Source organism: Bombus affinis, unplaced genomic scaffold (assembly GCF_024516045.1).
Source record: "Bombus affinis isolate iyBomAffi1 unplaced genomic scaffold, iyBomAffi1.2 ctg00000075.1, whole genome shotgun sequence".
Classification (NCBI taxonomy): Eukaryota; Metazoa; Arthropoda; class Insecta; order Hymenoptera; family Apidae; genus Bombus; species Bombus affinis.
The window spans coordinates 416,903-444,033 of NW_026108825.1; the positions used below are offsets into that span (position 1 = coordinate 416,903).

The 27,131-nt window shown below is 36.8% G+C and overlaps 1 protein-coding gene and 2 long non-coding RNA genes across 8 annotated transcripts in view; 2 read left to right on the plus strand and 1 right to left on the minus strand.

Moving 5' to 3' along the window:
* On the plus strand, positions 1-27,049 carry LOC126927132 (uncharacterized). 3 transcript variants are annotated; one of them, XR_007715196.1, is made up of 3 exons: positions 1,118-1,769; positions 1,838-3,879; positions 26,809-27,049. It is a non-coding gene; the product is annotated as an uncharacterized LOC126927132 (long non-coding RNA). The 3 variants fall into 3 exon arrangements; XR_007715197.1 differs by lacking the exon at positions 26,809-27,049 and adding an exon at positions 8,058-8,077; XR_007715195.1 differs by lacking the exon at positions 26,809-27,049 and having other exon boundaries at positions 1-1,769; positions 1,838-3,479.
* Positions 1-27,131, minus strand: part of LOC126927110 (uncharacterized) — a 332,444-nt gene that overhangs the window by 58,311 nt on the left and 247,002 nt on the right. The gene's annotated exons all lie outside the window — the stretch shown is intronic.
* LOC126927149 (uncharacterized) lies at positions 18,723-21,243 on the plus strand. The gene is made up of 2 exons (XR_007715221.1): positions 18,723-18,883; positions 20,788-21,243. It is a non-coding gene; the product is annotated as an uncharacterized LOC126927149 (long non-coding RNA).

A 27,131-nucleotide genomic window follows, 5' to 3' on the forward strand; every position in this document is an offset into this window, starting at 1 on the left:
TGAATATCCCACATGCCTTCCATGAAAAGTAAGCTTTGAACGCCATCTGATACACGCTTGATCCAGGAAAAACAAGCGAAATTTTTGCCAGCTTTTTGTTACTGACATCTACGAAACGACACACTTTAGCATTTGCTGGCTGTCCGTAATTTGTCGAATAACTTTCGAATTAACCATGCAAATTTTTCGCTCGACGTGATTTGCGTGCTAGTTTTAAAGTTACTCATTCGTACAGCGATAATACCTCAAAATTGCTCCTCGCTAAGTTTACTTACAAAATTGCTATCTCGCCATACAACAGATTAAACCGACAGATCTATAATCGGCTTATGTTTGTACCGTGATAAAAAAGTTTGCTCGTATAATCGGTTAGCCAAACGAACGAGGGCGTAAGGTCCTCGCGGCGCCTGTTTCGCTGTGGATTCGTTTAGTGCCGCAAGAGAAACAAACAGTTGCTTTTTCCGTCGCAGTAAATTCATTCGTTTCACGGATCACTGTGTAGCTATGCATATATGGCCAGGTGGGAAAAGCACGACACTAGTTTGAAATGGTAGGCAGTTTCTTTGAAAGAGCTATGCCCCACTCGACCGGAATTATAAAATCAGAGTCGAGTGTTTGCACCAAATATTTGGTCGGAGAACGAAATGGCAGGGAGGAGAGAAAGAGAGAGAGAGAGAGAGAGAGAGAGAGAGAAAGAGAGAGGGATGGGGAGAGGGGCGAGAAAACGCCTCCATTGGAGGCCACACGGTGTACACTTCACTGATCCATATTTCAGAAGACGGCCAACTTTCGTGTATTCAAAATTCAAACACATGTTCGAATCGAGTCGCGAAACTCCAATATCGAACCACCGGGACGATATTTCATATTCCATCAACAAGTCTTTTCGAATATTACATTTTTATTTGCCTCCTGGTGTTATGTAACAGCATGTTCTGTAATTCAAGTCGAGTGGTTTTCCCAGATACGAAAATTGTATTTGACGTCGTTCAAGGGAACACACTAACTTTAGAGTTTGAAACAGTGAATTTGTTTTTTGTAATTTTTGTGAAATTACTGATATCAGTTCAAATTTGTGACAAAATTACGGAAATAAATACGCGGGAAATTCTTAATTTTTATTCTAACATTTCTCTTAGATATTTTCGAAACTATGGTTCTTTACCCGGTCGTTATAACATCTACGGAACTATTGGTGAATTTGTTCAAGAAGGAATATATTTTACACAATGCACTCTACAATGTAGAACAGGATTTAAATCATTATTTATTCAGTTATTCACGACTTCCTTATTCTCTCTCCATCCTCTTTATTGCTTAATCCTTCATTGTGTCATCGGTATTTAACAATTTGCGTATTATGTGGTTGAAATAGCGGTTCAAGTAACCGCAAAATGAGTTCCATTTACCACTGTTGAAGGCGATTAAGAAATTTTAATTAAGGCCAACTACGATGGTACGTATGGACGTTTGAATATTCGCACAGTGGATAAATTCCCGGTGACGAGGACTCGTTCAAGCATGTCAACTCTTTATCTTAAACCGTTTTAATTACGATGGGACACGGAGTGGAATCCGCTAAGTCGATATGTGCAGATGGCATTGACGTGCACCTCAATACAACTACGATCACGTGAATGAAGTAAGTCTGTTCGTGGCTCCTTATTCTACTGCGAGAGTCCTTGCGTTTTGAGTATTCTCAGAAGAATCATAATGCAACGAAACGTAGCTATTACCACGCTTTTTAGCTTCAATAATTCTTATACAAGGTATTTTCTATTTTGTCGTTAAAAAGGTAAGGGAATTTTCAAGCGAAAATAAGAGAAATCTGTTGTAGCGAATTTCACAGTAAACGCTTTATTACAAAGTTATCAGCCACTATTGAACACAGTTTGAAATATAAAATATGCGCATGGGAACAAATTTGTTGTTGCAGAATATATAAAAGTAACAACGCAGGAAGAATTAACACAACTAATTAATAAGTTAGTTGTTGATATTTGATAATATTCTCGCGATATCTTCAATATAATAAATTTGATTTATTTATTTATGATTTATGACGAGTTGGTCGACTATTTTTACACATTTATGGGAATTTTCAAGCTGCAAAAATACACAGAATATAAAACATAAAAAATGTATTTGAGTATTTTATTTACAAGTTCATGTCAGGTCTTACTAACGAAATGTTGTTATTTGTTATATTTAATAAATAAAATAATTCTCTACCTCGGGTGCATTTTTTAAATCAATTTTATATCCATAAAAAATATGCATTTGCATAAATAGTTTACTGCTAAATTTTATGTAATATCTTTTTCTTATTTTCACTTGTAGATTATGCTCTCATAGTTTGACTAAAAAAATTTTACGTTTTACACACCCTACGTGCGATACATATATCACATAAGCGAATTATAACTCGGCTAACATTTCTCACACGTTAATTTGGAAAAATATCGGCGATCGTACAGCAATAGAGTCAATAGGGGATCTTTTCGCTTGAAAGATCGACGAGCAACTTTTTAATTCGCTACAATCTGCAGTTGTTTCAATATTTAACCGTATCGTGATACGTTTTAGTCCGTTTGTATACAATCTGTATGAAACAGAATCATAAAGCTTTTAATCCTGTTCAAGCAATCTAGTGAACCATAATGGCATGCATTCCTTTATTGTGAATTCTGCCGTAAAAACAATAGATGTTATGAATATTTCTCATACTCTTTCTCGATTTACGTGCACATGGATTAATAAATATCTATAATAATTGTTTCGAGAACCTAAACACCCACGGAAGATATCAATTTGGGCCAGAAAAAGAACTCCACCAGTGAAAAACAGCATCGATCTCAAAAAGTAAAATTCTAGCAGTAAAAAGAAAACAGCACACGCGTAACAAAAAGGACGATCTAACAATAAAAATAAATGTTTAAGTGGGCGTAACAATATCAGGAGGATTTTAGAAATGAGAGAGACACTTTGACGATTACGAATAGAAGAAATTACAATACCAGGAAATAGTAGAAAAACCAACGTAAAGATACAAAATCAAACGGATATCATCGATCAAAAGGCGCAGAGATTGCTAAAAGAGATTGCAACGATAAATGAAGGTATTGGAGAAGAAAATTCTATCGACGAAAGAGATAGAAAGAAAGAAAGAACGTGAAAAGGAGAGGGGCGAATTGCACGATGTCTTGACTCGGAAACGATCTGCAAATTCCTAAGATATTCTAGGGTTTATAGGGGCGTATGCCAGAAATCCAAGGACGACTTAAGGTACAATGGAATTGAACTATAAAGTTTTCAACGCGAAAGTACGATAGTACCATCTACGTATACATGTTACACATCGATATCATGTTATGCGTGTAACTGAATGTCGCTTGCATCCACCCATCACCTTCTGCCATTACAATTATATTAACTTTCCATGAATATCATCGCAATAAATCAAGAATCTATTTAATGCACCGTAGCTGTAACATTTCTATGCGAACTTATATTCAGCGATTCCTTATCGGTAGAATATATTAATTTCCATCGAGATCTGATCGATGGAATGAATTATGCTTGGTTACCGCGTGACGGCCACCTCGACATCAACGTGGTAAACGACGTCAATGGTGAAACTCGATCAGGTTGATCGAAATCGAAGGATCACCGATTCACAGGGGTAGCTTGCTATATCGCGACCGGTCGACGGCCGGTGGGGGTTGCTTCCTGGGTCGCACTTTCTGGTGTGGGTAGAGCAACCACCGCCAGTAGTATCACGGTGACGAGCAGACGCGGTTGTCTTCTACCTTTCTCGCCGATTTCTTGGTTTTCGTTCAGTATCCGCTACGGCCACCCTCGAAACGACGTTCATCAATCGTAAGTAAATTGTCACTATTCTACGACACGTAAATTCCTCGAGACATTTGAATCTTCCTTCCCGGATTTTCGCCCCGTTTGTCACTTTGCCTCCTTTTGTCCTTTCGCGCGTCTTGTGTGATCAATGACGGGACGTGGAAATCAAGCGTAGATCAAAGTAAAAGTGAGGAAAAGTTTGTGTAACGATACTCTGCTCTATTGATATTTCTAGGTATGTGTGGAATTTCTGGCGCTCAATTCAAAAATAAAAGCTGCACGTTCGATCGGTAAAACAGTCGATCAACTCCTAACGTTCCGACGCAGTTACGTTGCACAAAGTGTACATTTTAATCGATAAACTTGCATGTATCGCGTAAATGATGTTTTTGTAAGAACGGTGCGTGCTTTTCATCGATTTTATTGGCTACGGGCAATCTGTTCCATAGAGTCTATTTAGATTAAACCACAGTTTTTCGTCGCGTGAGACCAGACCGCAGCATCTAACAATGCGATGTCTATAGTCACGTCATTGCATTACACGCCCCCCTCGTCGGTTAAACGATCAATTTTAATTACGCGCACGAAATTGTGCCGCTAATTTAACGAGTAACTGACATGCCAGATCTCGTCACTAATCTTCTTGTTCGACACTCAATGATGTCTCCTTCGTTTTATTCAAATTGTATGCAAATACGCGTTGGATAGTTATCGCTCCGACGAAGTTACCGCGCGGACCACGACATCTATGTTCGATATCAACGTGAAAATTCAACGACACGAACTTTGAATCGGACACAAGAGGTTAGGAATTTGCAGTTTGCTTTGCATTTTCTAACTAATATAACTAGACAGAAGCTGAACTATCTAAGGATGATAGAGCGGATGACTATTTCTGGAAATTGAATTATTATTTTATCGCTAGATAAAAAGAAACATTCACTGGCGAACACTCCCTTACCCTCACGCAGGCACTAGCTGTACACACATGCACATATCTTAACCTAAGCCTACGTGTCTCGTAAGAACTGTACCATCTCGTTGTTGTCTGCTGATTTTAAAACTAAACAGAAGCTGTATTCCTTTAAACTATTTACAATGTAACATTTATCCTAACTCATACATTAACGCTACAATTAATAAATTCAAAGAACGCCGTTTCGGGGATAGCAGAGCGTAGGTAGAGATTTCTACCAAAGCTATTAGTCGAGAAATTCTGATTAATTAACATTACAAGTGGCAATTTCCTAGAGAGAAACAAATCAGAATTATTTTGTCGAGGACTGTTACGTGTTAGAGTACGTAGGGGTATTTTGTAATTTGCATTTATCCGGTATAACTTAATATATGGAAATTTATATTTTTATTCGTGTTTTTAAATTTTGTTCATTATATTTGTCTTAATCTTGTTTCGATTAAGATTTTCATTAGAATATTTCTATACGAGTCTACCGTGTTATCTGTTTGACAGATTCAATAACAAATTAGGATTGTTCTTTCGAAATAGAATTGTGACACGTTGAATAGGAAATTTTCTAACTTGCATCCTTGTGGTGAAAAATTTATATGCTTTTCAATCTGAAAATTTTACTTAAAGGAAACTCGCCTTTCCTTTAGAACTTATGCTTTTCGTTGAATTTTGATCGATTTTCATTGTGAATTACTACGCTAATTTTGTGCAGAGAAACAAACACAGATTTGTTCTTTTGATAGAGATCTGTTTTATGTTAAATGGAAAATTCCTACGTAAAGGTTTCGTCCATGGCATTTTCCTACCGTCTTGATCGTTGAACCTCGATCGATAGAACGTCTCTAACGATATTTTAACATTCCGGTTATTTTGATAATTGAACGTTCCACGGGAGAATGATTCTCCATGACTTATTATCGTGTTTGGCCTCCTTGCTTCCGTGACGATCAATATTTGGATCGTGGCTTGCTTAGGATGCTTAAGGTTAGATTAACTCGTATTTTTATGCGTCCCCAGCTCGCGTTATCGGATCGCGCACCTTTTACGACCAATTTCCCGTTTCTTTCCGGCATTCTGCACCCGATCGCCACATTTACGGCGTCGAATCGATGAAAATGTAACACAAAGGTTGCAAAGATGGACAACGAATTACGTAACACAAAGGTTGCCAGCACCGACGAAGAATTCCGTGATGCATTCAGACAACGCGTAAGAAACCGACTCGTTCTCTCTCAGAAGCACTTTCGATTAATTTAACATCGAACTGGTCTATGAAAAGCTTTCAGAAATTACATTATTTAGGAAACCGGTGGTGAGATGCATTCGCGATTCGAACGAGATCAAAGGAATTTTCTCGAATCTTCTAATTCGATTTTAGAAAAATACGATCGCGAGCTGCCTTTATTGTTACATCCTTGCGTTCGTAGTGTCGCACGTATATTCTAAAAGTGTCACAACTGAAAACTATGAGGAAAGAACACGATAAGTTTCTTATTCTCTTTTGATAAAAAACAGCTTTATAATTCAGTACGCCGTCGATCAGCCTATTACCTCAATTGCTTTTTGACTCTGGAAGTAAACATACGTTTCCCCATTCTCTTCGCAAATTTTCGAAATTTATCTTGTTTCATTCGTTTATTCATACGGGCAATACTCTTTGGTTTAAGCATAATCAACACGAACATACATTTATCAACGTTTTACGGTTTTATCCACTTTACCCGGAAACACGTGCGTATCTCGAGAACAATAAAACAGATATTACACGATTTCGAGGGGTTTATCATGGTGATGTTTATTTCACCCCGAAGAGTCCTTGAAAAGCCCAATATTTTCTTATTCCACGTTCCTGCAACCACCATACAACATCAAAACATTTTCAGAACATTACCTGCTTCTACTACTACGTACTTTCCGCATAAAATATTATCGAAATATTAAATCTCAAACTTGATATATCGACATTATTGGCGTTATCCATTTCTCCGGTAGACTTTATACATCATTGATGGTTCTAAAAAGAGCTGTTTATGCGAGTACGTGTGTATGCACCGAAATACTATCCCTGAAACGACTAGTCGTTTCTAGATGTTTAATACAACTTCGCATCCTTCTTAAGAATTAATGTCCGGATATGGGTTTATGCAAAAAATATAAATAAGAAGCGCTTCAACGTCAGTTATGAAAATATGAAAAAAAAAGAATATAGTTCCCATTTAAAAAACACAAGCGTTACTTTCACAGGGCTTTTCAAAGTTATTCCAGCATAAAATAAATATCGGCATAATATGACCCCGTCAAAATTGTATAACATTTGCCTGAAAATCAATTTTCTTGTCTCATCTATAGTTTTCGAAATATTTCCAGATAAAACTGACACACTGTATAATTGGAATATGGCGTTTGTCATACGTGATACAAAGACGAAGACGAATGTCAAGCGTTTTAAATGTATTCTTATAAACGTGGGCAACGATTTACAGAAAAAGCGTAGCTGGCGCGTGAGCGAGTGGCGTGGTCACATATACGTTTAACACAACTAAATATCGGATGTATAGAATAAGGGAAATTTTCTGAATGTCCCCGGAGAAACATCGAGCTCCGATAGCTGCAGAATTTCCCAGCAATTTATAATATAGTCGTTTGCAATTTTGAAGACAAATGTAGTAGCATTGGCAATGAATCTATGCGGTTCCAACGTAAACAACCCGAGAGACGTTAAAAGTAAATCGTAGTTTTAAAAAATTGCTGCAGCGGAGTCGCCAATTTTAGAAACAACAAAACGAAGAATTCTATGTTGAGAGAACAGTGTTCGAGATGCGGGACAAACAGAACGGTATAGAGTTCTCTGTTAGAGGATTTTAAAAATTTGCCGACGGTCTAGCGATAATGGCGATATTCTTGTAGCTGCTTCGCAATTTGGAAGATTAGGTGTAAATATAATTATTAAGACAAAGTACTATTTTTATATTCTCATTTTATATCTCCGATTTTCTTTTAATCTCTCTTTGGCTGTTTTCTTATCTAAACTCTGTTGAAAGGATTGAAAGTGAATTAATAGATGATGTACGCTAAGAACTCTACTCAAAATCTCAGTCTGTATCGTAAAATCATTTGCAGTGTACATGGAATCGAATAACAAGTGATACAATAATAATATAAATATCAGAATTGATGAAAATTGAGATCAAGAAATAGAAGTATAAAAAGAACATTAATTATGTTACATCAGATGGACGAGAGACTTCATCGTCTAACGTTTTAAATGAAATAACAATTCTTAAACGTTTCGATAATTTCTTAGTGATTCTTCAATTTTAATCAAGTTATCATGTTTCTGTTATCTCAATTTGTATACATGTCTGACATGTTAGTGCACGTTCCATTCGAGATCGGAAGCGGAAAATTACTTTGCGCGCGATCCAAATCAAACGTGAATCTGGCGAATCGGCCAGTTAAACGTACGTTGAACTTAATTATAAATAGGTGCAACGTCTTTCGTCGTTCGATGTTCTGCGTTAGAAATTACGACGATGCATGCATTGAATTTTATTCGGCTTTTTCGGATAACAACGTTTATACGCGTGTTTCATATTTATGGAATTTTGATTACGCCTTTATGGGTACCTACGTGAGCTATACTCTCATTAAATCAAATGGGTGCCGTGTAAACCAAACGAGATTAGCTGAACGTCGTTTTGGAGCAAAGAGACTTTAAATTGCGATTATTTCCACATAACATGCAGAAAATCGTTTTCCCTAAGTCTAATCCTTGAACGAGGTGGCACGAACTTTCGTAATATCGTGACTGTTTAAGAACACGATAATTTTTTCCTCGAGAATGAATAATACAATCGTGTTGTTTGATTTTCTACATTGTGATCGATAAACTTCGCAAATGTTGGACGATAATTTTGAGCTAAATTAATCGACATCGATAATATGGTGAACGATAATGTTACGATCAGCGTGCAAACCACTAGTTTGTTCGATTTCTTTCTCGTAGAGTTTATTGGATGACAAACCTTTTAATAATTCACGTTTCCTTTGTCAGAGATGGAAGAAAGGTTGTAATAAAACCTTTTCGCATCATCTTTTGGATTCTTCTTTTCTGGCAGATTTAAATGATAATTTAATATTATTTGTCGTTGTTGATTTATACGTCAAAGTTCAGAAGCACGTAAGCTTGTTTCGAATAGAACATAATATAACTGGGAAATTAGAAATGGAAACCAGGCCAATTTTATTCTACGTTAAAGCTATCGTGCAATATCGCGATACATTTTTTTTCAATAATTAATATGCAGTAAAAGAGATGGTTTCTGTATGTGTGAAACATTGTGATACACATTTTACATAAACAATTTCAATTTCGTATAATATACATATTCAAAAAATATACATCGCTGTCCATGAGTACTAGGACACGTACAGAAAGTTAAGTAAGCCTCGGAAACTTTATTTTAACACTTTCACATCCTGTAGCATTAACGTGTTGTCCAATGCAGACCAAGTGTCCGGTGACACCACGTTGGTATTACGAGCAAATCGATCCTTTGCGTAAACTTTACGAATTTGAAACTCCGGTTGCTGATTAAAATTACTAGGAAATTTGTACACGTTGATAATATTTATGAACGAGGTCGTATGTTGAGTTCACAAGACGACAATAAGTTACAGTGATATTCATCATTTACCAATTTCAAAATGTACCTTTCCTACCTTATTTGACGCATCTAACAGTCATCTATAACAGTCTCGCGTTCCCTTAGCCTATCACGACAGCAACCATATCGAAGATAATATCGGAATATGAGTCGCGTGTTCGTTTTCACTGGCAATAAAAGGGCAGGAATTACCTGGTTTCAGAAGAAACAAACCGTATCAAAGCCTTGGATTTTTTTTCTTATATTTAATCTCGTTGAGGATGTTACGCCGCGCAACACATCTGCACGCCATCCCGCGCGGCTTGCCAACCAACGGTCTACCTGTCGTCCTTCTAACACTCCATAGGCCCAAGGACCCACTATAAAGTTGCAATTCTAGCTGCATTGTTCGCACACATGGTCTAAGCACATCTGTTTGCCAGAAGACTTTCTAATTCCAGAAGTGTTTTCGGCCGGTTTTTAGAAAGGTCCTTGGGTTTATTATGTGCTCTTAAGAATTACGAAGAAAGCGGAGATATACCTAACGGAAAATCTGAGTTTCCCTATAAACAATGTCGCCTAGGACCCAAGTTCGTAGGAGGTTTCTTCCTCCTCTCTTCCTTCCTAACATTGGTCCCAACCAATCGACATCGCGGATTATTTCCCTCACTTTACTAACTGAAAATGTAAGCAACGAATCCGCGTTCTTCGTTCAAAGGGCACACCCATACCAAGCTTTCCTCCGTATTCACATTAGAATAAGCTTCAGAGATTGATCGTCTCTCACGGTGTCTAGAGTTCCCACAATCCCTATAACTCTCACCGTTCCTGTATCTTTCTGAGTTCCTTCATCATTTCTCAAGGTGCCTACACGGCCTAGAGTCTTCTAAGGCTCTCACTTATCCAGAACTCCGACAGTTCCTATAACTCTCAAGGGCCTAGAGCGCCTAAAGCTCTCCTTCTCTCATCCAAGACTAACCCTTCTCTCGTTATCTGTATCTTAATCAACGGCGTTACTACTTTGTGTGATTGTATAAAGTGTTGGAAATATACATTATTATAACTCTGACTCCCAGTGTTATACCGCATTAACCACCCCGATTATCTCGATAGCTCGAAAAAACAGAGGAGTATCGCATTTATTAGTCGTTGCCACGTTCTATGTAGCTTATTCGTCGGGAAATTTTGCTGTAACAGAGCGCGAAACGCGTTATCAGAAGCGTTAACGTTAAGTAAGAAATAAAAACGAGTTACGGTTTCTTTACTGTTTAGCGACTTAATTTGCTGCGGATGAAACAACTTTGTTCAAGTATATATTGTAGGAGGAAAGAAGTTTTCTATAAAAAGCAAAGTTTCAACAAGGGGAAACTGAACGATCTACGATCCTGAATGGATTTAATAAGTTTCGTACGGGTGGTAAAAGAAAAGAGCAAAAGGATAGTAACCCTAAATCTTGAGATAAACTGGTAATGTCGGCAAAAATCCCCTTTGTATACGTTCCACGCGAGAATTTCATAGATTATCCTGCGAAATGAGAATTAACGTGCGCCGAAATCTAGAAGAGCAACAAAACAGCGTAGGAAAAAACGAAAGAATACAAAAAGCATTTGAAGATAAATATACCAGGTCCGGAACTTACGTTCAGCTTTGATTTCCTCTAATTGAGTATGTTGAGTATGGCGATTTGTACAACTTCAATTTCGCTACCCGTTACAGCTGGTTTATTTCCGACCTAATTTCCAATGTCAACAGAAGCTACGAGAATAAAAAAGCGAAACATTTTTAGTTCAGTTTTTTCCTCTAGCTCAATTTTGCGAAAATTCGTATCGTTCTCGAAAAAAATAGAAACTATTACAAACAATTTTTATTATTTTCTTTCGAATAGAACGGGATCAGGTTCGGTTCTGTTTGATTCTAGTACCATTTGCACGCGCAAAATCCACCCTTTACGAGCTTCGGCCGAGATTTTGCCTTCAAGGCAACTCTCGAATTACGCGACCGGTTGTAAAACAACACTTCTCCTGCAACCGTGCCTTTTTCTGCAGAACGATTCGTAGAAGCAAAACTTTTTCAACCTTTTTTATAGATGGTTTTCGCGTTTAATTCTCAGGGAGCGTGAATTTTAATGTCGACATCTTCTTGACCCTTTTCAACCCCTTCAAGTGACCCTCTTGCCAGCGAAACGTTCGTCAGAGGTTAAGAATCTACGCGAATCCGTGGATTCGAACAATAAAAGCGAAAGCCACTCCTCGAAGGAACGTCATTTCCAACCAGCCGTCCTTTTACATTCCGATTTTTGTTTTAACATTGCGCCTTAATTATCGCGATTTAATTTATTTCAGCGTTACCTTGTCGTTCAAGCTGGTCCAGTTTCGAAATGTTACGGCTTGCCAGGGTTGTCGCGTGACGTTCGAATCTATAGCTTCGATAAGAAAGTTTTTTTTAGCAGGAACATGAATGATTCATCCTGTGACCGCAAGAGTCATCATTCTCGCCACGACAATTGCGGTTGAGTGATTAAAACGGTTGAATGAGTTCCAGCGAAAATTCACGAGAGAAGATTCTGAGGATTTATGGCAGTTCGGAATTCCGTTCGTCCAGAGAGAATCAACGTTCTCACGATCCGACGTCTTTAGGATTCTTCTCGCTATGGAACGTGCTGACTTTCAGGTCGTTGAAAATTTCACTTGGCACAAACAGCCGAATTCCGGATGGTAATTTATTGAATTTTTGACGCGAGCGAATCTCCAATATTTTCGTCCAGACATTTTCATCCTTTGGTTATCGAACTAAAACTTTCGAAATTTTGTTGCTCTTTTTCTACTAGTTTAAAGCATACGAAATGTCATGTATTCAAATGAAGATCTAGTTGGACATGATTTAGGACAATATACTTTTTCAACGACTTATCTTGTTTCTCGTTATTCCACTAGATGTTACAGGGTCCTCTAGCTATTATTAATATTACGAGGGAAATTTTACAACTTACAAAGTACCAGTATAGATAAATACTCTCGCATAACAATGACAAGTTTGATAATAAAACGAATGAAATTTTACGAGTACTTAGTATCTAGTGATAATATGCACGACCAACAAAATTTATCTCATACACGCGAAATGTGTATATACGTATAATATATAGTAATTATAACAGCCAAATTACTGTACGTGGTCACAGTCCAAAAATCGTAAACTGTATTATTCACAGGTAAGGGAAACTGTTGGTAAAAAGTTTCTACTGATAAAAATTTCGTTCACGGAGGTAACCACGTATCTGTGTCCACGTATTTCATGTTCCTGGATATGTAGTTCACCGGTACATGACGTCTATGAGGAAGCATCGCTACAATACAGTCCGATTTTCCCTACGTGTTACTCCTCTTTGTCTAATTCAACGCGTTCTTCTTTCGTTTTATTTCGTCTCTCCACGACGTCTGTCGTCTCGATTTTTGAGCAAGTCCAAGGATATCGACGTTAGATCGCGAGATAAAGGTTTCTGGACAGAAAAAGAGTATCTTGTTTAATTTACCCTCGATGATTAATCCATTCTCTGTCTGCAAAATGATTAATGGCCACGAAGAGGAGAAACTTTTTTCGTTCGCACTTAGACAGTGTACTTTCGTTTGCTATGATGTTGATCGGATAACTAAAACACACAAAGTTGCGAAATGGAATTGTGCAGAATGTTGATGATTTATCAGAAAGTTCGTTTGTTGATCGTTTACCACGCCGTACTCGATAAGTTAATTCCTCATCAGTTATGGATCGTTCGGAACTCCGTCAATTTTACTTTTTTTATAGAAAAAAGGCAGGTCCGTCTTAGGATCTAACAGACATTTTTTTCACTACTTTCGCAAATTAATTCTGCAGCTATAATCAAGCAAAAAATGTGGTATAATATAAATCCAGGTTGTTGGAAGCTTTATTAAAAAGGTATAATAAAAATACGAAACACGAAGTGGAAAATACTTTGACCTTTAATATGCACTTTTATATTAAAAAGAAAGGTACATCGAACAAATATTGATACACGTGTTTTGAATTAATACAGAGAGTTGATTGATACATTGAAATGAAGCACGATTAAAATGAGTTTTACGAGGAAATAAATTTAATCTTTTATCGTTATTAGGTTGGTATCGAACGGTGAACATTTTGAGATGGAGTATCTACACCAAACAAATAGTCTAATAGTCTGACTAGTGATTATAAAACTATTCTCATTTTATAGCACAGTAATCGCAAGTCCATTCCGTGACTTTTATTACAACTTTTCAGTCAAATAAATATTTTTTCCTTGATTGTAAACATATCGTATTACAACATAATGCGCTAGAAACGTTTGGTTATTGAATTTTAGGACACCCTGTACATAAACAATTAATACGCTTGTCGCTAAAATTATTTCGATATCAATTTATTTCGATATTAATTTCGTAAATCAAATTTCGCCATGCGATTGTACATATATGGAAATATTTGTATTTAACAATGCAAACTGGCGCTGTTGTAAAGCTTGCTTTTATAAAAAGAAATGAACGTGTTTTTTCTGAAATTCAAATTACGGAACATGGAATATGGTGACACAATACAACGTGGGGGGAAAATAATTCTATGGGTCGAGGTTAATAAACATTGTCATGGAAGTGACAGCATAGGAGAGATGCGTAAATATACGTAATTCGATCCGAACAAAGGGAATTCGTTGGATAAAATAGAGATATAGTCGAGTAGTTTTTCGTACGTGATCGAAAAGTTATAAATATTTCGCGTCAGCTTAAGCTCCAGCTTGCTACCGGATTTGACGAAGATATCGAAACGTTCCCTCAATGAAGTTGCCGCGATGTACTTCGAATTACGATGGAAATGCAAATCGATCGACAGTCTAGCAACTAATTTAAACGTGGATTTCTTTCTTCCCCTTTAAACATTACCATTAAACCTGAATTTGATAGATTAATGTTACACGAGTGATGTTGTAGTTTCGTCAGAGTCGAAAGACTTTTGTGGAAATATGGTTTTTGATCAATCTTCTTCCAATTTTCGAAGGAACCCTGTTGGAATAAAGCTGAGTCTCATTTATATTTAAAAGAGATTTTCACGGAGAGTAGGCGAGATCTAAAGATTTTCACAGCAAAGCGTATCTTGGATCACCATAATTCTCCGTCGAAACGCTTTCGCCGCGAAAAAGAAAAAAAGAGCTGATTTATCAATCAGAAAACGTCAACTTGGTCGTCTTTTTCGAAGCTTATACGATCCATTGTAATCCTACCGAGCGAACTTCGCTGTAGTATGTATTTGAAACTCGAATAAAGTTCGGGATGCATGATAAAAAAAAAGCACTTCACCGTTCTCTTTCGATGTATGCCTTCGTCCCTTCTTTAGAATGGGATTTATTAATTTCTTTTTATCCACGAATCTTTCTAGAACGAAATAACGAGACGTGGAAAACCATTCCATCGTCCTTTTCCGATTTACAGTTGCTTCTCTCCTTTAAAATAAGATTTATTAAACTCCATGAGTCTTCGTAGAACAGAATGGTAAATCGCAGGATAAATTATATCGTAGAATAAATTATAGCGCGGACTGTTCGATTCATATTACATAGATTTTTCATTCTGAGTAGCGATAAAAATCATCGAGCAGCGAGGAGAAATTGAGTTTCATCGGCTGTAGCGATTCGTACGACGATTAAAAATATGAGGAGAAAAAATATTATTTGTTATGAACAACGTTAATTAGAAGCATATTTTTCATTTCATGTCTGATCGGTGATGTAATCATTCGTGTTCTTTGGTTGTTCCCGAGAAATGTTAAAGGGACGCTGTCGAATGAGATTAACGATGTCAGGAACGACGACGATCGTATCTTCAAAGGACGACACCAATTAACATAGACTAAGGGTGTAAGTTTCATCTAATTACATCGTGCTGCGTACAAGAATTAAAGGAATTAGTAGGTTATTTTATCGTGAAGAATTTGGATGCAACATTCTAATTGAAGATTACAACATTAGAAATTCAATAATTGGATGGTTGAAAGAAAATTTACAATTTGAAAAGTTAATTACTCATCGTTTTGTAAATTCGTTGCTGTTACTTTTCTGGAAATTTCAACGATATAAATGACGATATAAAGTAACGACTTTAAAGATACAACTTTAAAGTTGGACGCTTCGAACTTCGACTACTTTGGCACTGTTTTGCAGATTAAATATTCTCAACTGTTGTTTGTTCATTGTTAGAACTCGTTACTAAAACAATTAATCCTCTGTTCTCTGGTTTATTTTTAATATACTAATTCATTACTACGAAACTCTCGATTATTTTAGTTATTCAAAGTGCTGCAAATTTACTAATTTAGGTCAATAACAATATTCTTCGCTTCGACAAAACTTTCATCACAAGATTTTCTGATATAATACAATTGTATGCTGATTACTTTTCAAATTATTTGTTTCTTAATTAAATCTAGCTGTTACAAACCTTTGTCTGAATCAAAATCTTTGTACACGTCACGAGACATGGTTACACAGTTCATCAAATCAATAGTAATATGAGACTCTCGATTGGTATTAAGAGTGGAACAATATGAAAGGCAAAGTTCATCGGTTACAGCTATCTAGATGCTTCGACAGAATCGATTTTGGTGGAAACTGGTATCCAATAGTTGGCTTTATGTTCTTCCGGATCATCAGCTCGATACGTGGGAGAAAATCGCTCGATTAAAGCCTATTTGAACTCTCGAATTCGATAACTAGCTATTACGACTGTCAACTTCGAATTAAGTTGCTTCTCCCACGACTTTGATCTTTCGACCATTTTGTTTCCAATCGTTGGTTCGTTGGATAAGCGATACTAATGATTTTTTGATGAGAAGTTCGATAATAGGATTGCAGGTATGCAGCTATCGACGATAGCTGCAGACGAAGGCTGAATTTATGATGTCGAATAGTTGAAGCGCCGATCTGATGGAAGTTTGCCGAAGCGATTAGAATTTCGAAAGCATTACAAAGCGGTTAGTTATCTCTCTATCACTGAGAAATATGCAATTTTAATAATTGTAAAAATAAAAAATCTGGAACCTGTTGTTTTATCATTTTTGTCATATTGAATTTTATTGCGTTATGGTACCCATTTTTTAAGGCTAATTTTATTACTAGTACGCTTTGTATCAAATTTTTGGAAAATTTTATTGGATTGCAAAAAGGGATCGTATATGGCGCAATAAGGTTGATGCACAACTGTAGCATTAAACATTTCTCCTATGAATCTAATTTTATTACTATCGTGCATCGAATGTTATTACAAAGTTTACAAATTTTCATCGTTATCGCATTTGAAAAAGAACCGTACAGGTGTAATAAGCTTGGTGTATCATACTAACGTCAAACTTTCTCTTTTGAAGTCAGCATCTTGCAATTACGCTTTGCTTTAAATTTGTTTAAATTCCACCGCAGTCGAATGCAAAGAAAAATCATATACAAGTTATAATATGATTGTTGCATCGTTTGTTCTACTCTTAAGAGGAAACATTTCGAGTACTACGTTTCCAAATTGCGACAGTTGTTTCTAACGAATGAATGAAGATGACTTAACTGAACGATTAATAGACGTATTACGCGAACCTGCACATTCCCGCAGGAGATTGTCGTGTTTGTTCAGACACGAAACTTCTGCAAGGCGCGACTCGTTTGTTTGGCTTTGACGTTTGCATTCACGTCTTTGTGTTGTGCAACGTTCCCAGCAAATGGTCGCGGAAAAGATTTATCAACTAACATAATCACTGACTGGTTCGAAGTGATACAAACCTTATGATACAACATTTGGCAAGATGAGATGTCCAAAAAGATTAAAAACATTATTTTTATCATATTCGTTGGAATTGTAAGGTACATGGCAAACAAAATGCTTGCCAATTTTTTTTTTAATTCTATTATTAATCAACACAAAGAAGAATCGTGCTTTTGAAGAAAATTTTTCATTTCTGGACACTCTATCGTTTCATTTTTTAGATTATAATGCATTTTATGAGTTAGAAGCTAAACCCACGATATAGTGCAATCGAGATTATACAGAATGATCTATATCTTGACTTATAGTCAAACAACTGTTACTAATGTTACGAAGTCTTTTGTAATAACTTCATCGTTTAATTAAACATCATTTTTCTACGATTTAATTCCAAATATATTTATAAGAATTGGGTATTCTAATGAATACTCTGTTTAAAAAAATGTGGAATGTATCGAAGAGAAATTAGAAACGCTCGAACAATCCATTGTTTTCCTGAGAGAAGAAAGGCACGGGCAATATTCGTTGCAGCTCTTCGATTTTCGATAAAACGTCAAATCACCTTTGTATCCTACAGAAAATATTTCAACGATTAAATTTGCATCGAATTCGAAGCCGATGGATATTTCCGCATGATCGAACAGTTTAACGAACAGAAACTACACACTGCAAAACACTTCGTAGTAATTCATCGTTGGCTCGCAGTGTTTCACGCGTTCAACAACGGGTGAACAAGGCGATCTTTCACAACCAGATACACTTTTCCCCTTCTTGTTGGCCCGTGTCATCGTCACGAATTTCCAAAAATGATTTATAAACTTACCTCGCCTTGTCAACGAATTATTCATCGAAAATCCATAAAGCGTCCAAAATATGGAAGGATCCAATTGGAAAAATCGCGTTTATTATTCCACTTCAGAAACATGAACGTCGTTCCACGAAGCTCCGCCATAACACCTGCTGTTGTCAACCTTTTCAGGAATATATCGTTACGTTCTTTCGTTTCCTTCCATCCATTGTACATTAATTTTCCTTTGGCCGAATAACCAACTTTCTTCCCATATATTTCGTTTCTCGATTATCCAACTTTAAACAGTCGTCTCTGGCCTGTTTTCTCTCTAATTGCCGAGTAGCCGTCGGCGTGATTGCAATCTGTTCCGGTCGTTTTAATACGAAAACGTCGGAAATCCGAGCGTTGAACGTGATATTAAAATTTCTTGGTTCACCACTCGACTATTTCCCTCCTCTTCGTCGAATAGCAAATACCAACCGACCGACGAAGAATACGCAATCAAAACGACCGGGCGAGTGTAAAAAAACGTCTAGAAAGGTTGCCATTCGAATAAAAGCTACCAGGCGAGGCTTGGTTATCCCATGTTTCCATCCTTTGGGAACGTTATTTTATCCCGTTGCCTTTTTTCTCTTTCTCTCTCTCTCTCCCCGTCGCCTAGAACGATGAGACGGCATGATATCAACGACGAAAAATGGATCTGTCGGGTGTAGGACGAACCTTTCGAACCAACACTTTGGGACAAACGTTTCGCACGAATGAGGGGAAGGAACGTTCAGAAGGAACAGTTGGAACGAATACTTGGAACGAACACTTGGAACAAACGGTAGGTTGTTTTCACGAAAATAATCGGCCACCACGCTTCAATCTTGTTCTACAATCGTGCACCAAGTGTTCTTCCTATAATTGAATATCTCGTTCCGTTGTATCGGTGTATCGAACATCTTGAAGAGGCCAGGAGTTCTCTGGTTCTCTCTAACTCGCTACCGTAACACGATTGAAATATGCAGAATACGGTGTTCAGCGGTGGGAACAAATATTGGACGCTCGAAGTTTGGTATCCTCTACAATAGATGGAATGTAAATGACACGAATGTACCTATCAAATAAATTCCAAACTGTTCGGTATTTAAGCTTCAAGAGCACCAATTCATCACACCGGCGCGCAGCGTTGGATTTTATTTGTCAGTTCGAAACAATACGTGCTTTGTTTTCCTTACGCTGCTTTGTTCTTTTTATTCATCCTCTTTGTTTCAGTAGCCCAAAGTAGGGTTTTATAGGTGGGTAATTGGAGTATTATACTCTTTCTTTCTCAAACAACAGTTCGTTTTGTTCGAAGTTTTTATTCTTCTTTGGAAGTAGGAAACGGATTAGGGAATGTTTAGTAGTCAAGGGAATGTTTAGAGATTGCCAGGAACAGTCGGTACTCTCTTCAATTTCCTAAGGAACTATCCGCACGGTTCCCCGCCTTTATTTTATCGAAAGCTGAGGCACGTTTCTCAAACGAACACGACGGAGATACACCAGGAAATAAACTTTGAAAGAGCAAAGGAACGCGACGGATCTTGGGACACGTCTTACTAAAGGATTCACTATGATTTCGTGTCGCTTTTACTGGCGGATATTGACGATGAATACTAATGCAACTATTTGATCGAATCGTGTAAAATACCTTTTGTCCGATCATCTCCATCTAATGTATTTTAATATACCTTAAAATAATAAAAGCTTAAAAATGTTCAAACGTTCAATCAATTAGGATGCAATTCGTCCATAAAAATTACGATCAAGAGATTTGCTATGATTTCAGTAAAGTAAAGCATTTCAATTTTACTATCTCAGCTTTCTCGCGCAATAATTTGCAATTTTACAATTAGTCAACTGACTGATATCCTTAAGTTTATTTATCAAAGCTGCTGGTATAGACAATTACATAGTTCAAGTTTAAAAAATGTACGTAATATCGTTATTTTTCTCTGCTTTTCAATTTACGGAGTTCATCAGCATGGTTTTCAAGCGATTAATGCAATAAAACATACTTTAAAAAGTTCTTTATCTTCAAACCGCTCGTAAACTACGAGTCAGATAAAGGAGGTACTTCTAAACTCACGTGAAGATTATTAACGCTGTTTCCAGCAGAATTATCCAAAATCCGGAAGTATGTCAACGTGATAGTGTACTTTATCTGAGAAGAAGATTATTTTTTATTTCTATAACGTCAGAACTATCAGAAGAGCCAAGCGATCAATTCATAATTCTTCGTAGACAAATTTCGTAAATTTACAACGACGCATTTTTTAAAGAATATTGATTAATTTCAACTTTGGTTCATTTCTTTGTATTATATATTTTTTCATCCTGATTCCTTTAATACGAGTTTCATCTAATTCTATACGCGATCCTCGTTAACAGATTATTTGCGTTTATAATCTTCCAATTTCACGAGAACACACTAATCACCGTCTCTAGTCATTGATTTGCCATTAATTTATACATTTTGGAAAAATTGGTATACCATTACCGCAAGTGCACATGGCAATTCAAATGGTTCCGTACAATAGCGTATATTGCCTATTAAAGATGTTAATTTATATTTCGCCGGCAGGCTTCATTTAATTACTTAATGGAGATATTGAAACGTCATATTGACATGCAATCTCGGTACTGCGCCGAATATCTAAATTTTGTGGCGTACTAACCACATAAATGTTCTCTGGAATAATACCGCAGTCTAAACAACAGAACGTACACTGGTGGCAATGCGCAACCCTCTATTGGCAGTTATAGAGGGTGGATCAACGCCGCCGACGGTCAAAAGCAGCCACTTTCTCAACTTTACGATCCTCCCGCTCGATGTTTACTCATAGCCTGGTGAAAATAGCTTTAAGACTACCGGAGGTTTCAGTTCGATATTTTTATGGGGGCCACCCTCAAGAAAGACGAAAGTCAACCTTACCGTCACACTAATTACGCAAACATCGCTGATGATTCAGTTTCTTATCTAAAACTGTTCTTTCAGTAATCGCGAGAAATTTATTTTTACGGTTAATAATTTAGTAAACAATAGTTGTGGACTATATAACGATACATATATGTAGTATCTAAATGGGTCTTTATGTTGGGTAATGATGGATTATTATGGGTAATGATGTTTTGATTTAATAAATAATATTCGAAGCAACGAAATGATTACAATGCTGTCGTACGTCTTATTTTCATACGCGGCTTTCGACTTCCCGATTCACACTCTCCGGCTTCTACACTCGCTCGCTCTCGCTTCTCACTCAAACTGCACGCTTTTTGCATCCGTTCTCTCCGGCTTCTCAACTAACACTGCCTTTAGCGTTTCTGTGTCTTTTCTCGTCCTATCGGACACGTGTCCCGAAACGCCCGTGACCAGGGTCACGCAGCCCCTTTCCGCGAAACTATCCACTTGAAAGGACCGCATTGATGTACCCGACGATGCCGCGGCTTTCGCGACTTTGTTTACGGTTCGGCCGATATCTTAGGCCTTTTGTCCACGATATTACATATATATTCCGAACGAAGTTTGTTAAATGTTACATAGGAAAAATATGATAAATGCTTTTTTGGTGATTTTCTAACTTTTACGCTACTTGATGATCAAAAGGAAACGCTTTAATATAACGGTAGAATTTTAGTGAAAGTAACGATTTTTCGAATTCAAAGAAATCTCGTTTGGAAAGAATGTTTAAGGCACTGCCGAGATGTGACAGATGTACTACAAATTAAAATGCATTTCTAGATTCGTTAAATATCAACTAACAAGCCGCTTGTTATCAAAACGTTCGTGTTCACAAAGTAAATAACAATTGATTAAACTGTGTCATTAACTATTTAATCCGAGTTCTTAACACTTAACTCGATTCTTCGAACGAGCTTTTCGAGACGCTTTAATTAAACGAAAAACCAGTGTTCCGTATTCACGTGACTTTCTAGTTAGCTCTTTGTACAATCTAGAATGTATTAATTAAGCCAGAAAGCGTAGAATTTGCTTGTAACTTTTGTTGTAATGTAACTTCCTCGGATGTAGAGATGGCGTTTTTAATTTACCCCCGTCACGATGCTAAACCGTAAACTCATTTCGCTCGCGTTTCCCTCGTCCATTGTTAAAGGTACGTAAATACCACTGTAATAAGAAATTTAATTCAATATGCCATTCTCCCACACGTTTCATTATGTTTCGAGCTTTCTATTTTCGCTTAAAGATTCTACAATGTCAATGATGTCCATCAAATTTTGATAAACTGGTTGAGAAAATGAGACGTTTAAAATTAATTTATCGACGATAGAAATGATATTTGCTGAGGGATAACCAGACAGAATTATTGGGGCGGCTTATTCGATTTCTCGAAAAACATACTGCCAAGATGTTTCTATATATATTACATATTACATACTAGTTCGTTGTCCGACGAATACAAAGAAAAAGTCGAGCAAACCTAACTAATCCTTCTACTCGTTATGGTGTAGCATAGTCAAGCTCGTAAGAGGGGTTAAGAAGCTTAGGTTAGTTCAACTTTAAGCCTATCGACATATTTCCTCAAACCAAATTGTTTTTTTTAACGGCAGTATCTCCGTGTCTTTTGTGATTCTTTCGAGAAGATATCATCGTCTTACTGGGATTAAGTTTGTTTAACGTCCTCGGAACTTCATTTTATCATCTAGCTTTACAGTGAACGCGTCAATCGAGAAAGGATTGATGGATTGAAAAAATTGCACTTGCGTGCGATGAACGGCGTTGACGCTTGACGGCCAAATATCGTGATATTTTTCAGTTTAAAAGGACCAACATCTTTCTCAATTTCCCGTAAACCTCTCTTTTTTCGATATAATATTCGAAATATTCGGACGTTGTGTTGTCACGAATTACTCAACATTTTTATCCTTAAATATATGATCTTTTAAGATACATATAAAACGTCTGTGTCAACGATTTTGTGCCATAAAATCATTGAGAAATAGTTTTACAGGCCAGTCTCGTTTTTTTTACTCGCGATTAAAAAAAGAAGCTACAGTCATTTGAATAAAAATTATTTTATATTACAATTTTGAATTACGTATCTGAGAGATATAAATAGGTTACCTGATGACAAATTGTATTCGAAAATTGTATTCGAAATCCCAGAATTTCCGGAGTTTTTCTTCAATCAAGCTCCAAATAAGCGAATTAAAATATAGAATATTAAAACCAGCTGTGCCACCGTAATTATAATCAGTCCGGTCAAAGAAGCACCATTCATTCGACAGAATTATTAAGCTCCAGAAAAACTTGCACGAGTTCAGAGTTTTGAAACGTTCCAAGTGATATGGCGATCACAGTTCTCTCAGATGATGACGGAAGAATTCAATTTGTTAAATTTGATACACACTGTAATCATTTTACCCATTTATTACAATTATCCTAATACGATGAATAACAAGAGATCAGAATTCAGGGGACTAGTTCAAAGGATAGTTCCAGTACAATGGATATCGGCGAAGCTGGATGAGATTAGTAGTAGAAACCGATATTAGTCAGACGGAGGACAAAAGCGCTGACAGTGCCGTTTAGCAATGAAACAGAGGATTCTTTGTACCCAAGGGAGAGTGGACACACGAAGACTGTAAATACTCGAAGACTGGATTACCTTCTCCTTTTCTTTCTTATACTGCAATTTCATAGAAACCGAGTCTGTAAAATAATCTCGGTTCTCCCATGCTGCTCTTATCTTCATATATTCTGCCGACCACAGATAGGAAATTTTGTTGCACACGCATATCGTCCGACTATAAAGATAGGTAATGCAGTGGAATCTCACTTGTCCGAGTAGGGACCATGGGATTTCGGATAATCGAGCAGTTCCAATGAAAAAGGTTCACCAGCTAATCCTCTCTATTTCTTTTTATTAGTTTGGGTAATAGGAACTGTCCACCTTGCACGATTGAACTAATGATACTTTACAAGTGATCGATAATAATAAATTATAATTTTAAATGTAAATTTTGGAAATTGCATGTTATGCAATTATCTTATATCGCGTAAAACTGTGAAATTGTAAAAAATACATGTACAATTTGCAGCTTGTCAATTGGCTAATAGCATTAGGTTGCTAAATTATTCTGTATGGAAGAAAATTGCTTCCGCATCGCGTTCTTCCGCATCTTATTTACTTTTATTTTACTCGACAAGAACAATAATGCGGCGAGCAATAAACTCGATTGTGAATAAGTCTTCAAAATGAACTCTCTTTTAATCGAATATTGATTGAAAAGTGTAATCTTCTCTGATGATTTGGAATTATACAGTCGCTGGAAAAATAAGACTATTTCTTTTCTGTTTCATCTCTATTCATGTTTCCAATCTCCATGGTTACTGACCGTTTACTTCGCGCGTTTACACTTAATATAATATTTAAAACAGTACTATTTTTAACTATTTTAACAGGAAGAAAGGAATCAAGGATTTTACTAATCGATTTGACCGGTTGTCCGCAACTAGCAATTATTTACAAATTTAGCAAGTGCAAATGAAACGAATAACGTTGCTTCGATTCGACCATGTGTCCGATGCATGATTATTTTGCCAACGCCCCAATTAGTAGCCCCCATGCGATTTCACGATTCTTCTTCTACGAAATCGAAATCCATCATCGGAAGTCGTTAAAACGTTGCTAATCTTGTGCGGTTCTTGATAGGAAATCCGAGTTTTTTCTCGCAATCTGCTCTCATCCATACCAACCACGTACAATCCAATTCAATTTTCATAACTCGCGTCTTTGAAATAATTTTACAACTCGCGGGTATTGTATCTGGTATAAAAGAACCACGTAATAAGAAAACCTCTGCGAAATAACAATGTATTGTTACATCAGCGGGACGCACGTGCATCGTTTCGCTGGTATTGGAAAGAATCGTAGTTTGATTATTTCATTTGTGCCTGTATGGAGAACCATGAAACGAAGTAGAGCGGTGCAATGCAATGTTTTCAGAATTTTCCGCCGCAGTAATTAATCGATTTTCACCGGGTTTTATTAAAACTTGTTAGGTAACATGCGTGGTACCGTGCAACGCATTCTACACGTGCCTTTTTAAATGATACACGAGCAATTAATTATCAAAATATCCAGGAAATGTGGTGCTGTGAAGATTTCCATGGAAATTAACTTGCGTACAGGTGATACCGGAAAGATTGAAAATATCAATTCGACGAATTAATACCAACGATGTAAATTATTTTCCCAATCGAGTTCTATGTTTGCTTATTTAATTGAAAGTTAACTCGTGTGCCTCATGACGATCGTGATAATTCTAAATCCACAACTTTTCCGTTCTTCTGTGTGTAAGGATTCGAATATTCCATCATTCGACAAAAATGAATTCTGCTCTGTTATTTTGAGGGCTCTTCGCCCAAACTATATTTCTCTATTATTAGAAAATTTATCGAAAGTGAGAGAGGAATTATTATCAATAAGCGCGCCCCCGTTTCAATATACTATAATAATTTTTCCATATAGTTGAAAGTTCTTTTTTCTCGGTTGAAGCTAAAATAAAATTCAATTATCCAAAATTTAAACCGTAACAAAGTTAAATTGCAATGTAGAAAAAGCTCGAAAAATAAAAATTCTCTATTAGTTCCTCTTCTAAAACAAATAGGCGCGATTGTATTAATCGATAAAGCGAAATTTTTATGCCCCGGGGAATGACGTCGCAACGCCAACCAACTTGAAAATCGATAGTCGAAGCTTAATGACGCCAATGATATTCCACCAACGTACGTAGCACCGTCCACGAAACTTCCTAGTTCAATTTACGCACGAAAAAGACTGCTATATTCTCGAACGAACGAAATCGATATTTCCAAGCGTGAATCACATCAACCAGAGAAACTGTATCTATGCAGAATTTTATTAACTGCAGCCGTGAGTTGAAAGATAGAGAGAAAGAGAAAGAAAGAAAAAGAGAAAGGAAGAGATTGTCCAGAAGTATTTTACCCGTTTTAAATTGTAATTTCCATTCACATTGCTAGATTGAACAACAGGCTTTTAGTAACAGCTGCCATGGACGCTAGTAAATTGATTAAACGAACGTTTTCTTCACGCATTCCCGTACCTTCGTATTCCTGGAGTTTCATCTCGTTATTTTTAATGCGAATACTTACAGCTCGCCAGATTGTCGAATACTTAACCATCGAATAACGATCGAAATTTATTTTTCCACGTAAAAGTGGCTTGGAAAAAATATTCTTTGTCCTCGTTATTGTTGTTTCCTACTATATTACATTCTTAAAGTTTTGAAATTCCACTCAAAACGTACACGAAACTTTCTTCGAAATTAGCAGGTTCTGTTCTTTATGCAATCATATTTCGTCAGTGTTTACGATGTACTTTTGCCAAAATTACGAGACGCTAAGTGGTCTCTCCGCTTTATTATGTATTAATTCATGAAAAATGTGGACACACATTATACACAAGCTTTAGATAGCCAGGCCACTGTATATATCTTGTTTAATCCTATCACGGCCGCTATCGCACTTAGCCTCATTTAATATGATCCTAAATGTCTTGGGCTTCGATTTACGAGGTGCTAGCTCTGTCTTGTCGCGTATGGATCCGGTCGTCGTAACGGGTCATCATCGGGAATAAATACCATTGTAACGTGATATCCAATCTGGCCAGCTTGTGATTGAAACCGTGTTATAAAAGGGTTTATAGTCAACCGGTTTTTATTAAATTATTTTTCCTTTTCCAGACGCGTCTCGTCAAATTCGTTTGGCCAAACTGTATCTCGCTTCAAGGTTCACGCGTATACGTACACCACGAATAAAAATATAGAGCGATCATAAAATGAGCGAGAGCTGAGATTTACACGTTTCGATTGCACGTTTCCTTGCAGATGTAAGGATTTTGGTAAGTGTTTTTTTAGAATGCGAGCAATATGAATTCGCGAAGAATGATATCACGATGAATTGGAAAAATACTAGAAACATACAAGAATGTTAGGTGTATTTTGAAAAACAGTTCACGAGTTCCAGGTTGGAATTTTCGTGAGTCTATCTATTAAATTGTTTTCTA